This window comes from Limanda limanda, chromosome 15 (assembly GCF_963576545.1).
Source record: "Limanda limanda chromosome 15, fLimLim1.1, whole genome shotgun sequence".
Taxonomy (NCBI): Eukaryota; Metazoa; Chordata; class Actinopteri; order Pleuronectiformes; family Pleuronectidae; genus Limanda; species Limanda limanda.
This window is the reverse complement of record NC_083650.1, coordinates 23,811,492-23,826,822: the sequence shown is the minus strand read 5'-3', so window position 1 is coordinate 23,826,822 and position 15,331 is coordinate 23,811,492.

Here is a 15,331-nt window from a genome sequence, read left to right as displayed (position 1 = left end):
TAATCCCAAATATCTTGTTGTGTTTTGCCTCCCCATGTTCTCTACATATATATATATATATATATATATATATATATATATATATATATATATATATATATATATATATATATATATATATATATATATATATACAAAGCTAAATTATTGAACGATGTGTGCTGCAGTAAAATGAAAGATGGTGACAGCTTGAAAGCTCATAAAAAACTGTACATATACGTTTGGGGCATATTGTTAATGATATGTACGCTATGAATCAAGTCATATTGTCAGTTTATATTGTGTCTACAGGCTACTCTTAAAAATCAGGATTTGATGATTTGGTTACACGAATGTACCAAGTTTGATTTTTGAGCATTGTTCTTGACACACAGGGATTAGGCCAACAAGTGCAGCAAGGGGGTTGAGAATTTGTCGCTTAAACATGTTTTGTTTTTTATTGCCGCCTCTCTTTGTCTTATACACATACTCTAGTAAAATTAACATACTTGGGTTCGGAACTGCTGGTCAGATAAAACTAGAATTTAAAATGTAAGACTTAGATAAAAAAGCCACAGACTGACTGAAAATCTCAAGGAATAAACTGTCAGACATACTCAAACCAGCCAGTCTGACACCAATAGTTATACTGCCACAAGATAGGCTGATTCGTAAACACATGAATAAGCAGATGATGAGGTGTTCCTAATAAAGTGCTTGATGAGTGTAATCTGGCTTCTGGACAGTAAATGACCAAAAAAACATCCTAGTATTTCACAAAATGTATCCAGTTTATACAAGTAGACATATGAAGACTTCAATATTGTCTGAGTGCCTGATTCAATGGTATTGTCACTCATCTCAAGCATGTGTAAGAGATATATCGTCACCTTCCTAAAATAAGTAATTTTTGATAAAAATGATTTTTTTTTTGCCTCAATCATCTCCTCATTATGCTGGCCACCTCTGGTAGAATTGTCTACATTCACAGTGGAACAGATCATGGTATTCTACCCCTGTAGAATAATGGCCTGTGTCAAGAGTGTGACTTAGGCCGTTTTATTTTGCCTAAGTCAAGAGACAATGTAACTTAGGCAATTTTACAAGCTTTTCAAGATGGCGGCTGCATCAAATAGAACAAACATCTACCTAGCCGCTGAAGTTATTTCCATGATTCAGGGCTTATCCCCAATTGGTAAGTGATGAAGTTTACTATAATATAGGCCAAAAATATTGCATAGTTATTAAGTCTTTTTATTCAGTCTTTTTAGTCAGCAAAATAGCTAGGTCCATGAAGCTAGCATTTAGCAAAGAGTGGAAAGGCTCCAGAATCTGTGGCTGTTACAAGTAATAGGCTTTCTGTTAACACTTTTCTGTTTTTTCAAACAATATTTCATCAACATTTTTTGTCTCATTTTTTCCACATCACATGATCTTATTAATAAAGATTTGAATACCGTAGTGTAATCTAACAGCTAGAAATTATGTGTGTAACTAAAATCTTAATACAAGTGACCATGAGGCAATGAATGTTTTTCAGAATGATCACCTCAAAGGGTTGAAATGTTTTTCCTTTTTGTTTGGAGATGCACTTGACAATTCTGACACCGATCAGGCCTCATCCACTGAAAATGACAATGAGGCAGTCGATGAGATAAAGCAGCATGTACCAGGTGGAGCAGACAATACCTTAGACACTCCCGTTGATGTTGTTGAAGAGGCCAAGCAGACACATCCACACCATGAAGAGGACACATCTGATGTTGATGATGTTGTAAGCGATCCAGACTCTACCCCATTCTTTGATGAGTCCTGTGAAGGTTTGATCAAAGTCCATCCAGAAACTCAAGGAGATCAAAGTCAAACACAGAAGTACCTTGTTGCACGGCACACACAAATGGAATGTGACAGCATTCATAGTACTATTGAATGCAAATTGGTTACAGATAACTTCACCCCGAGAGACTACGTAATCATACTCCAGACTGCAAGAATCAGGCCATCACCTAACCATATGAAGGTGCTCAAGCATGATGAGGTCCTGATCTTACTTCATTAGCATCAGAACAGGCAAATAAGCTGGAGATCCGACTGTGCATCACTTGCGGGCTCTTTAGTTTAGCAGTGAATGCGAGGTCGATTTCAAGCTGTCCTTCTCGGAGGACTCTGCATGGGAAGCACTGCCACAAAGGGTTCAGGTGCCAAATGAGCCGCTAGCATGGATAAGAATGTTTCCATGTGCTCTGCCAATCAAGGAGAGGAAGATGCAGGACCTCCAGTCAATGAAACACCTCATGCCCGTCGAGTGTCATCACTTCTTTGCCAATTTGTCACATTAATAGGCATCAGTCAAGAAACCAGCGAAGAAGAGCTTGAGGGAGAACTAAGGAGATGCACATGCCTCCTAAGCATTATGTTTAGTTAGTTTGCTAATTATGCTTTATTGTTGACAGAGTTAAAGGTTTAAAATTGTTTGTCACAAAGGAATGTTCAAAGATGTGCCTAAGTCATTTGTTCCTCTTATTTTACATAATTGACCGACATTGTTATTAGTATGTCAATAGTCATCTGCTGTCATAACCTTTTTGAGTGAAATCATTTATAAATATCATGTATTCAATATTTGGTAAATTTGTTGGTGTTTTCTGAAAAGCCTGAAAAAATGACTTGGGCCATTAGTTTAAGAGGATGAAGATACACAAAAGATATTGAAAGTTGTAACTTCTTTTATGGCTGTCCAACACATCTCCTGCTCATCATGTTGTGTGAACATCCTCCCTGATTCTTGGTTACTGACCTTTGACCTCTCCTCAGTGTACACTGTGAGAGGTTGTGGTCTGGTGTTCACAGACAGCTGATGTTGTCATGTTCATGCAGTCTCTTGTTAACAGGGTTCTTTCTGCCTCACTGATGTAGTGTTCACCACAGCTGTTACATACTCAGCTGTGGTTGAAAGCTCTGGACAAAATTACTAAATGGCCCATAAATTCAGATTATTTCATCAAACTGCTATTTCCAAGGTCAAGAATGAACTTTCAACCAGCATGAATGAATGAAAGGAGTGAATGAATATGAAACGTATACATTGGTGTTCATCTGAGACTTGTAAAGTGTGTTCTGCTTCATCTGGCTCTGAGCTGTCTTCACTGAGCCTGATCCTGGATAACTGATATCATGAAGCTAGTTATGTTAAATGGCTGAGTATTTCAATCCAGCTACAAGCATGTTAATGTGTCAAAGGTGGGGTTTGGATTAGGAATGGATTAAGAAGGAAACAAAACCAAAGTTTGGAATGATGTTGGAGTAAATAGAATGAAAAGTCACTGAAGTGGACAATATATATTAATACATTTGATTGTGGGTCTAACTTGTCTGCAGATGGCACATCTTTAAAATCCGAGCACCCCTCTTTTATATTGTGTTGTGTGTATCCCACACACTGCATTAATGTTGGTTAATAAGTGAAACCTCTACAAATATTTAATATTACAGAGTAAGAAATTATGGGTGTAATGTGTTCTCCCCTTCTACTCGTTACACAACATAAACAAGGATGTTAAAAATGTTTCCTGTAAGTGTTTGTATTTACAAAACAAGTTGGAAATGTCCAGTTGTTGCTCCATTGTACTCCATGGTAGACTGTATTATGAAGTCTTATGTGCACATCATAAAGTTAATAGTAATGTCTGCCACATTAATGAACAAAGTGTTGTATTTATAATCAAGGGTAGTATAATCAACAGTATGTGGGTTATTTTCTCCTTATAAATGAGCAAAGGGTATGCTTTTATTTGCAGTTGTGTTTAAAATGATGCCTCCTCTTATTCTGAGCTGCAGTGATGAAATAAGACTGAAGTAGCAGTTTAGGCCTGTTTATGGGATAGTTCACCCAAAAAGGAAAATTCCCTCACTATCTACTCATCCCTATGCCGATTGAGGGGTGGGTGAAATGTTTGAGTCGTTTCAGGGGTAAAAAAGTGTTGCAGCCAAATCCCATACATTTGAAGTAAATGGGGACCGATTCTTCAAACGTTAAAAAAAAAAAAAAGCCTCCAAACGGCTCCTGTGGTGTCAAATAAGTGTCGGTAAACTCCGACATTCAAATTCGAGCCACAATCAACATCATTTACATCATGCTTTTAGTCTAAACGTCCTCTCTCCCTCTGGAGCCGCGTTCGCCCCTGATACTCTAAAAGTGTTTTCGGTAAACTATCCTTTTAAGGATCCTAACCCAGTTAAAATGCAACTATATTTGTTAGAAGCTCTGTTTTAAAGCCGCAGTGGACAAAGGAAAAACCTGGAACCCCAAAATGACGTAGTGATATCTAAATATATCTACAACTCTACACCTATTTTGACTACTACTTAGATTTCCGTCATCTGGAAACATCTTTGCAGTCATCTGATTGGGCAGTTGGCCTGTTGATTGGGTTTGATCTGATCATCTCAGGTATATCTGGTCTGGAGCAGATTCCCTGTGCATCATTGAACATAATGATCTACCTTTATTAAAATTAGCTAACGTCATGACACCAGAAATGACAAAGTTTAAGCCCAAAGTTAAATGAAATCTCACTTCATGGTACACACCACTGGATTTGCATCCATCCATATATATACTGTATGTGATCTATGTTTTTAAAAACTCAAATGGGTGAAAACGTTTCATGTTCACCGTGTGTCAAAGGATTTAATAGCAAATACCGATTGACTCCACTGACCCAACAATCAGTCACAAAACAATGCATGTACACCTGTTTGCTTTATATCGGGAGGAGGTGTCAGTGCAGTGATTGCACACCTACAATCCTACAGGCTCTAATCTCTGTGTGCAATCAGAAACGGCCTTTTGTTCAACACCTACGCTCATTGTAGTGCTCTGTGCTCAAAGCATGTTGAATCTACCTGTGTCATGCCTGTGTTTGCTCTGTGCAAAGTGTTTGATCACCTCTGGTATTTGCAATTGCAACATTTCAGCTGCAAATGCATGCACAGAATTTTCCACGGCACCACAGATTTCTGCGCTATGAGACAAAAACAACACTTTTCTTATACAGTCAGTTGATATGCTCTTTACATTAGCAATGCAATGATATGAATACTGTCATGTGGAAAACAAATATAGGATCCCATGGGCTTTACTCATAGTCTTAACAGCAACTGTCTAAGAAATCATTGCTAATAACCAGGACTTTTTGCTACACATCCACTGTATCTCTGTCCTGTCCCCATCTGGCTGCATAAAAAATAGCTGGATTCTGGTTGATTACATTTCCTTCATCCAAAATGAAAATATTTATGTAAGCTAGTGTCTTGGACAAGAGTTTGTTCATCATTAATAACAGACATGATAATAAGAGCAGTCCGATAACTTAAATTTTTGCCAGCTCATGTCTCCAAAATGTTCAGATCAAAACAGTAGAGTTACATACCGCTGTGTCAGGCTTCAGTGAGTGATGCCTATATGTCGTATTGAGTTATTGCTTTGCCTTGTGGTGTAGATGTCCGGTGCAAAGATTTCAGCATTTTGGCTTCAAAAGAACATGCAAACAAAACCCAGACATCCCAATATTGAGCCTACTTTGTGTTGTGGAATACTGACGTCATATTTGTGAGTATGCTCTTGTTTGAAAGATGCAGATGTGATAAATTGATTCTTGTTTATAACAAGTTGCTCTAACATTCCAGAGATAATTTTAAGCCGTGCTTAATGCATAATCATGGCCATGCAAATGTGTGCATGACATAAGATAATAATACCAATAATTTCCCTTTGCAGTTTCAAAGTGGGAGGGGCCATCAGTCCTGTTTATTGTCTTTTTTCCCATTTAGCATTAGCATCTATGTTTTTGAATCCTGTATGTTACTGAACATTAAAACACAGGAATCCATTGTTTTGATGTTTCTTGCCAAAATGTAGCCTTAAAACATATTAACTTTTTTCCACTTGTTCAAGTAGCATCCATTGACTTTTTATAAAAGAAAACAGATACTTCCTAAAACAGTTGTTCTTTTGTAGTGATCATTCAAGTGAAATAGTTTTTTGTAAACAAGATTAATGGAATATCAAGGTTGAGTCTACAAGTCCCCTAATTCAGCTTCTTCTAATAGGTATTATTATAGTCACTTTTATTTATTTATTTATCTTATATTATTGATTTATTCACTTACCTGCAGCCAGTTAGCCAGCTTACCACACAGAATTGAAAGCTGGGGAAACAGTTTTGCTCTGTCCAGTTTTGATTCCACCTTAACTTGTTCAAAAGGCTTATTTAATCTGTAAATAAATAGTAATGTTAAGATGTATCATCTCGGGCTGCAGCTCAGATTGCCAGATACCATCAATAGTTAAATGTTTTTATATAAGAAGTTAGCTACTTAACTTGGGACAGGATATCCCATTATTTATGTAATTTGAATGAAGACTATTTAACCTGTGTGTTTGACACATCGAAATAACACAGATGTAGCCTGGTTAGTCCCACACACCATATACGTCTTGATCAAATTAAACATTTATAACCTGTAAGGGGAGACAGGTTCCCCAAGCCCTTATTTACATCAACCCAAATACAGATTATTAACCTGGACACACACAACTAAATTGTGGTTCGTTTTGAAGGATACGTAACCACATACATGGGCCAACTACAACTTTCAATCATATGAGAGCATGGATATTGTCGGTTGTTAGTTGTGTGATATTTAATGGAAGCAAATTGAAAAAATCCATTCTGAGGAGAGGTAGCAGTGCAGGCAGAGGTCAAGCTCATGTAAAAGGCTAGAATATGAAAATGCAGCCACTTGTGGGGCAGCTGTGGCTCGGGTGATAGAACGGGTCGTCCACTAACCAGGAGGTCGGCGGTCTTCCCCATTCTGCGTGCCGAGCAGGATACTAAACCCCAAATTGGCCCTGACAGCTGGACCAGTGTGTGACTGATGTGTTACACAGAATGCGCTGCACAGAGATTCACTGTATGAATGTGTGTGTGAATGGGTAGATGGCAAAACTGTACTGTAAAGCACTTTGTGTGGTCATCAAGACTAGAAAACCTCTACATAATGACATTTACCATTGTGAAAGTAGCACAAGTTTAACAAGCTTAACATGTTTCTTTGCAAATGAAAACATCTGCAGAGTGAATGATGAATGAAAGGATCTTTCCCTAGTATTGCATCCTTACTATTAACGTGAGATAATAAATGATCAAATAATTTAATTCACCGTGCAACTAAAATTCTCCCAACAGCTATGAGGAATTTTTAATGTGGAATGATTTCTTGCATGTTACTCAATGCATGAGTTGATGTGATATTGTGACTCAATCAGTTCACCTTGAATATCAATTTGACAACTTTGGCCATTCTATTTGTTTTCATTGTCTTTCGTGCTTTAATAGCTAATGACTGGATCCACGAGTAAAAGCCCCTGACTGTTGTTCAACAGGATATAGTTCCAGTATTTAATTCCTCTCAACAAAACAAAAGACGCTTGAAAGATAAGGCATACTTTTCATTTCGGACGAATAATAGTTATAATGATTATCATTGTCACATTAAAAATTAAAGGGTAGTTACATCCCTTGTTGAGGGTTAAGGACAGAGGATGTTAAAGCCCTGTGAAACAAATTGTGATTGTGAATATGGGCTATACAAATAAAATGTGATTGATTGATCCCTGAATGCTCCCCAATGGTTCTCAGCAAAAACTTCAACTTGGATTAAATATATTCATATAATGATAATAGCAATAAGATCGATATACTGTGAAACAAATAGGGATTGACAGAGGTTTAATAATAACTTTATAATAATAACTTTATTTGTATAGCATTTGTCTAAGTACATTTGGTCTAAGAAATGCAGCATACAGTTTTTAAATGGTGGCAGATGCTGGTGGTTGAACTGACCAACACGTGAAGGCTTGTCCTGTTCCAAACATCGTCTCTGGTCTCATCTGTATCGATCTATATCATCTGATCTGCGATTGCTAAGAATAAATGTATCAATGCTGGAGAGCTACAGTTCACACACCAGGTGTTGTAGAAAAACTAATGCACCTCCATTTGAGTTTACCATAGTGTGCTCTGGTGGTTGATTGCTCAAACCCTCTGAGTTCCAGCATGGCTAGCAAAGGTCACTGACAGATGACGAATGTGGCCGTTCTGTATCCCGACATCATGTCTCACAGCCCAAAGCTTTGTTAAGAATGTGTTCAGATAAGTGGGACTTGAATCTGCTTTGAATCAGTGTAACAGTAAGACAATTACTCTCTACCTACATCAAAGCCCTTTACAATAAAATTCCCAAGTTTCCTTTTGGTAAAATAAATAGCAAAATATTTTATGTTAAGCATTTCAATAAATACTTTACAGATTAATGTCAGTCCTACAGCAATATATTTACTTCACTGAAATGTCTACAGCCAGTGCTAATACCTCATTGAGGCTGTACACCTTGGGGCTTTGACCTTAACGTCAGCGTGTCAACACAGACGATGCTAACCTTAAAATGTGCCATGAGTTATTGTATCATTTGATATTCACTCGATACTGGCCTTTACGCCTTTGTGAGTGTGTCCTGCACTCCTGTGGCATGAAATATGTTCAACACCATATCCTGTCAAACGTCATCTTAATTAGTCAAATTACATTTCGACTTCCCCTCCTTAGACTGTATATACCGAAGGACATTGCGTCTCCAATTAGTCCCATTAGACCAAAATCTAGAATATCCTGGATATAGATGCTGCCCTCTTTTTGACATCATTCAGAGCCAGAGCCTGTGTGGTAGAAATCTGGGATGGATCCGCAAGACTAGATAGATAGATAGATAGATAGAGTACTTTATTCATCCCCGAAGGGAAATTAAGTTGTCATAGCAGCCGGTATATTTGAATACAATAAAATACAATACAATAGAATAAAATTAAAAATATTGAGGTAGAAAGAATAAAAAACAGAAGCACAAGATAAAATACAATAAAATAGGTAGATAAGGTGCAGTGGCAAGATGATGGTAAAAGTACTGATGATATGATGGTAATGGTATTGTTAGACAGTATATAACAATAGTACAGTATATATAGTATATAATATAACATAATATATATTTATATATGATAGTAATTATAACAATATAAAAGCAGTATATGGTAATATGGTAAGAACGAGGTCCTGCTGATACAAGCAATCACTCCTTACAGATGAGTAAACCTAAAAACCTGCTGCACTTCATGGTTATGTCTGTATTTTAAACAAGAAGTATTTGGGAGAAAATGCATGATGCAAGTTTTCTATGCACCTGGGTCTAATATGCCATCAATAAGAAAATTGTTAATATCAGTAATCATTCCCATAACTGTGAGAATGCAAGTTTGTGGTCCACACACACAGGCATAACAATAGTATTGTCATTGTATAGCACCGTATTGTTATATTGTATTATTTGCCTTTTATTGTCATTGTACAGCACTTTGGTCAGTTTATGCTGTATTTAAATGTGCTCTATAAATAAAACTTACTTACTTACTAATAGCTGTTTGTTTTATTTCAATCCATGTGCAACTAAAAAAACATGTTGATGTATTTGATGAGAGGCCAACCAAAACATCTAGAGCCCTGTAAAGAGTTTGAATAAAAATACAGTGCACCAAATCCTGTCAGGTTGTGGGAGGGGCCAGGTACGCAGTGCTAGAGGCGGGGCTGAGGCCGATGACTGTTATCACAGGGATGTCCGGACAGTTTGTTCTAATGCACTGTTCTTCACACACACAGCAGCCATGTGCAGTTAGAGCCACCACAAAAGATTTTGATTTTTGTGCAGCTCATGAAACATAACATTGTGGTTATGTGCTATGTCACTTTGACCTTTGGGCCACTGGATGCCGCAGCATCAAATCATTAAATGATATATTTTTTTTATCTCAGACCAGATAATTCCAGTATTATCTCTCAAACTGATTCTCCCTCAGGCAGTGACATGAAAATCCTGTTCATTGAATACAGTTCTGTTTGTTTTTAGCCAAAGGCAAAGAAGTTCTATTAATTCAATTCATTTAAGGAACAGAGATGTTTGACTGATTAAACTATAATGATCTATAACAAAGAACCAACTCCAACAAAAGTCTCTACACTCTTCATTAGTGAGATTGCACTATTCTGCTTTAAAATCATTAGTGGGACACCTCTTCACCGTGTTGACAATGTGTCAGATACCTATAAAGTACCTGTAAATTAACTCCTGTGTTGTTTCCTTTGCCGTGGTAGTCATGGGTTCCATGGTCCCACACCTAGCCCTGTTGAGAAAGCAGAACCATCCTGAACTCTGAGGTGCATTCACAAGCCGCGATCCAGGAAACCAGACCGATCTCAAGCCTGAACCTGGCTTGGCCAATCACAACCATTTATTTACACAGGGGCAGGTTTAAAGTGATTACTGACTGGATTGTGGCTGTGGTATTTAGTTAAGCTAAGATAAGATAAGATTAGACTTAATTTATCCTGAAGGAAGTGTATGTGCCAGGTTGCTCTAACATGACAGTAACCGCACAATATAAAATATAAGAAAATATAAGAAGGTCTTTTCTTCGACTGTTGATGAACACTCCTTGGAAAATGGAAAGCTCCACAGCCATTCGCACACCACACAGCTGGTCTGTCGATGTCTGGTGACTCGCCCTTTTGTTCCTCAGTTGCTTTCCTCGCTTGCTTGCAGATCTCTAGCATGGCAACAACATTCACAGAATCCCTTCCAATCTGGCAAATACAAAAATACAAAAAGAGCAAAGTAAATCATTCAAATGATAGGATACACTGTGATTGATAAGACCCCAACAGGAAATGAGTGGTCGTCTTCATTGTCATTTTCATTTCTGCTCGTCTTAACTAAAACACCGTTTTCAAACTCAAACGGGACCAGCAGTGTTTATAAAAAAAACCTGTGTTTTGGTTCCTGAAATCCCTGGAGTAGACTGGACATGAAGAATAAACATAGCAAAGTTTATACATTAAAAACTAAAATGTTTAGTATGAACGTAGGTTGTGACTCGACAGCCATTGACCTCAGTCCATTTGATCACAGTTCAGTGGAGTGCTGTCTGTGGACACCTGTGCTGCAAAGAAGCCAAATTCCAAGTGCAGCTGTTCCCATCTGAGCATATTTCTCTGTCTTTGTTTTCAGACAAAAGAATAAATATGATATTGTCTCACAAATACTACTTGGTAGCCAAAAGACAAAATACTAGGGCTGGGCAAGTTAACTCGTTTTAATCGAGTTAACTCAAGTGATGAGTTAACTCGATTGTTTATCCGCCAATTATTTTCTTTTTTCCTGTTCTGCACCAGTCAGCAACAGACTTTCACAAAATAAAAGCCTGACTTTCACAATAAAACAATAAATAATCAAACCTGAGTTAATGGGAGATAAAATAATTAATCGAGTTAACTCATCACTTGAGTTAACTCGATTAAACGAGTTAACTTGCCCAGCCCTACAAAATACATAATAAAACCATCAATACCCAATACAAATATGATACAGTGACACGTGTAAAAGGCAGAAAAATAAACTTGGATTGTAAAACTACTCTTTGGTGGTACAATTACCGGTGTACAGCACAGATGTGTGTAAACAGCTGGACTGGTTAAAGTTATCAGACGTGAGAAGTGACAACTGAAAAGCCCTCTGTGGAGACTGGCCATCAACAAGCCCTACTCCAGAACCGACACAGATGTGCACATGCTTCTGTTCATACAATCAGATGGGTATCTCTCTCCACACATGTGCACTAGAAAACATGATGGTGACCTGGCAGCAGGAAGAAGTGAAATAAAATTAATAAACAAAATAAAGCAGTGTATATCAAGGGTGTGGGATCCAGGACAGACACATGATGCACAAAACTATAGTGTCCAGTTTGCTTGCTGGATCCTGCTCAGCTAAAGCGCTCCAGACACTCTTAAATCTTGGGAGGCATTTCGACGTCCCCTTAAAGGGACTCTTACCTTTGTTGCATTTTTTCACTTTTTTTTTGGATAAGGTTAAATTGGTATTAATAAGGTAATGACACTCTAAAATGCAAGACAGACCCACCAGGAGTAAAAACAAACAATTATTTCACTCTCATAATATTTAGTGAAAACTTCAACCAATAAAATTCTTCGGACCGAAGGACCTTATTGGCCGACAGACCTGTCTGTTTGCTGCATGGACATGCAGGTTTTCCGTCTGCTTCTAGTGGCGCATTCGGGCCCGCGTCATCAAGGCATGTGAATGTAAATGTATATAACTTACCGAATCCATTGCTTTGGTAAACAAAAACTCACGTGCATGCGCGGAGGCAGTCTGCTTGTAAATAAAGTTTCTTCAAAAAAACACCGCGGATGGGAACGAGGGGGTGGGGCATTGGAGGAAGGCGGGATGATTTGAATGTGCTGTAATTCTCAAATGCAACAAAGGTAAGAGTCCCTTTAACTCCTTCCCTCCAGTCGTCATCTCACCATCACACGTGTAGGCTACACACAGATTAAATATACAGAGCCCCATTAACACAGTTCACCAGAGACTGACAGCCTCACATTATTTATAACTACTGAAGTCTGTCATCTTGACTTTTTGACTTTGAATGCACCCTCCCCTTCCTAATCTAGTGCTTAGCGCCTCCTGAAACCTTCCAGTGGTGTTCAGGCCAAGAGGATCCTTTTGGCCCGAGCATGCTGGAGAGGAAACGCCACTGCAGCTCATGAAAGTGACTTTCCAAAAGGTCAATATTGCACAAACCTGTGTCATCCATCCCTAAATGAATCCCTTTATGAGAGATCACACGATAAAACAACCAAACCTGCAGAATGAAGGTGTGTTTCAGTCAGGGGACAGGCCTGCCTCCCTGGCCGCTGAGAGGGAGCTATCAGCAAAGCGTTAAAAGAAACAAAGCAAACGATCAATAAAATACACCCTACCCCTTTGTTTGTGCTAATATTTCCAACCCCATTAATATTCATAAATTAGCAGAGAGCATATGTGATGTGGCCAACCTCTACTAACAGTTTAAAGGAACTGCAGCAGCAGGTACAAATTGTACTGTTTGTTCTAAAGATTCAGACTTTTCTAATCCCCTTTTAACATATGACATAAATGGTCAGAGCAATGGTCATATGTGTTTTATAAATTTGTTAAAAATGTATCATAAGAGTAAAACGAATTTATCAGACTACTACAATTTTTACATGCAAGCTGCAATATATCAAACATCTGTGTAACCCTATAGTGACAGGAGTGCAGGTAACATAATAAAGAGCTTCACTGTGGAGGCTGCAGAGGGAAAGGTGTGTGTGTGTGTGTGTGTGTGTGTGTGTGTGTGTGTGTGTGTGTGTGTGTGTGTGTGTGTGTGTGTGTGTGTCTGTGTGTGTGTGTGTGTGTGTGTGTGTGTGTGAGCAAAGTTCTCCTCTGTATCAGCTGATAGTCTTGCTGTTTGGCGTAGGAGATGTTTCTTGTACCCATGAGTCTCTAAACTGTATTCAACCTCTGAGAAATGTTTGAAATCCTTTTTGTACGAATATGATTGGTGGATTCAAATAAATTAATTAAATGTGTGTGTGTGTTCGTGTGTGTGTGTGTGTGAGAGAGTGTGTGTGTGTGCATGTGCTTGTAAATGGTCTGTATTTATATAGCGCTGCACAGTACAAGTTATTGCCAATTATACAGTGCATCTATGGGGTTCAGTATCTTGCTCAAAGACACTTCGGCACGCAGATGGCGAGGACTGGGATCGAACCTCCGACTTTAGAGGACGACCGCTGTGCAAACACACAGAAAGAAAGAGAGACACACAGAAAGAGAGAGACAGAGAGTGAGTAGGGGGGCCGTCCTTTCAACAGTGGACCTGCACGCACAATATTTAGCATGAAGTCAACCCTCCCCTCCTCTCTCTCTCCCTCTCCCTCCCTCCCTCCCTCGCTATACCCTGCGTGGGGATCAAGCCTCACTCTTCCACAGCCTTCATGTCTGACAACACAGAGGGAAGAAGAAAAGGAAGAAGAGGGGATCTGACTGACTGACGCCTTTTTTTTTTCTGACTCTCTGACGCACCGTGGAACTTTTTGTCCATGTCACTAGCAAACCTGAGGCCAGGACAGCCATCAGCCTGCAGCAGCGCTCTCTGCGTTTTCCACGGATTAATTTAACCATAACGGGACACGACGTAAGTGCAAAATAACCCCTCTCTCTCTCTCCTCCTCCTCCTCCTCCACTCGTTCCCTCTTGTCCTATCTCTCAGTTTGTGTTTGCGCATCTGGAATCGATCCAGCAAGTTCTCTTTAGTTCGTTCGTTTCGTTCGTGCGTAAAAGTTGATAAAAACCTCGCCGCGATGCAAATAAGGCTCCAGGCTCATCTGAGGTTAAAAATGTGCAGATTTTTTTAACAAAAGCAGCAGAGCTCGGTTCGTTCTGTCCGAGTGAAGACACAGAGACTGAAGAGTTTATGGTCTGGAAAAAGAAAAGAAAGAGGAAAAGCCAAAGCGAACAGCAGGAGTTTACTTTAGGGAGAGCGTGTCTCTCCATGAGCAGATAATGATGCTGATGAGAGGCGACACATCACGCTAAATAAGTAGCCAGGTTTTGAAAAATAATATTTCATCTTACATTCACACACACAAATCTCCGTGCTGCTGTGAAACACTTTCCACTCGGAGGGAACAGGCTGCGTAAAGGCTCAAGTTCGCTCCAGGTTTTACGCATTTATCCGCATGTGAGGCCTGTTGGTAGAAAACAGTGGAGACCCTTTGCGAACTGCGTGGACCTTCCACGCCCATAATAATAAAAAAAAAAGATTATTCTGTAGCATTACAGTGAATTATGATGTTTACGGTTTGGCTTGCCCCCCCCTCCCCCAAAAAAAACTTGGCAGAAACGGACGTTGTCAGAAATATTTGAGGAAGTGGAGAAAATTGATAGGTGGCAGGTGGTTGTTCCACGGGGGGAAAACAAAACTGTCCGACCTCTACACACACACAAACACACACACACACACACATACACACACACACACCAACGCACACAAACACAAACACACAATAATCGTTTTTGTGTATAATATATATGTTTTGACTTCTATACGTTTTAATATTTGACTTTAACTCAATTAATAGTTTGATAACAACAATAATATCAATAACAACAGAAAAACAAAACAGCAATACTACTACAAGTGTCAATAATAATTAAAATATCAAAAACAACATCAACAACAGTACTTCTAATAATTATTATTATTATTATATTAATGCGCATGTCACTGAGTAGCTGCTTTTATTGCCTAAATATTTGATCCAACTATCAGACAAAAAAGGTATGG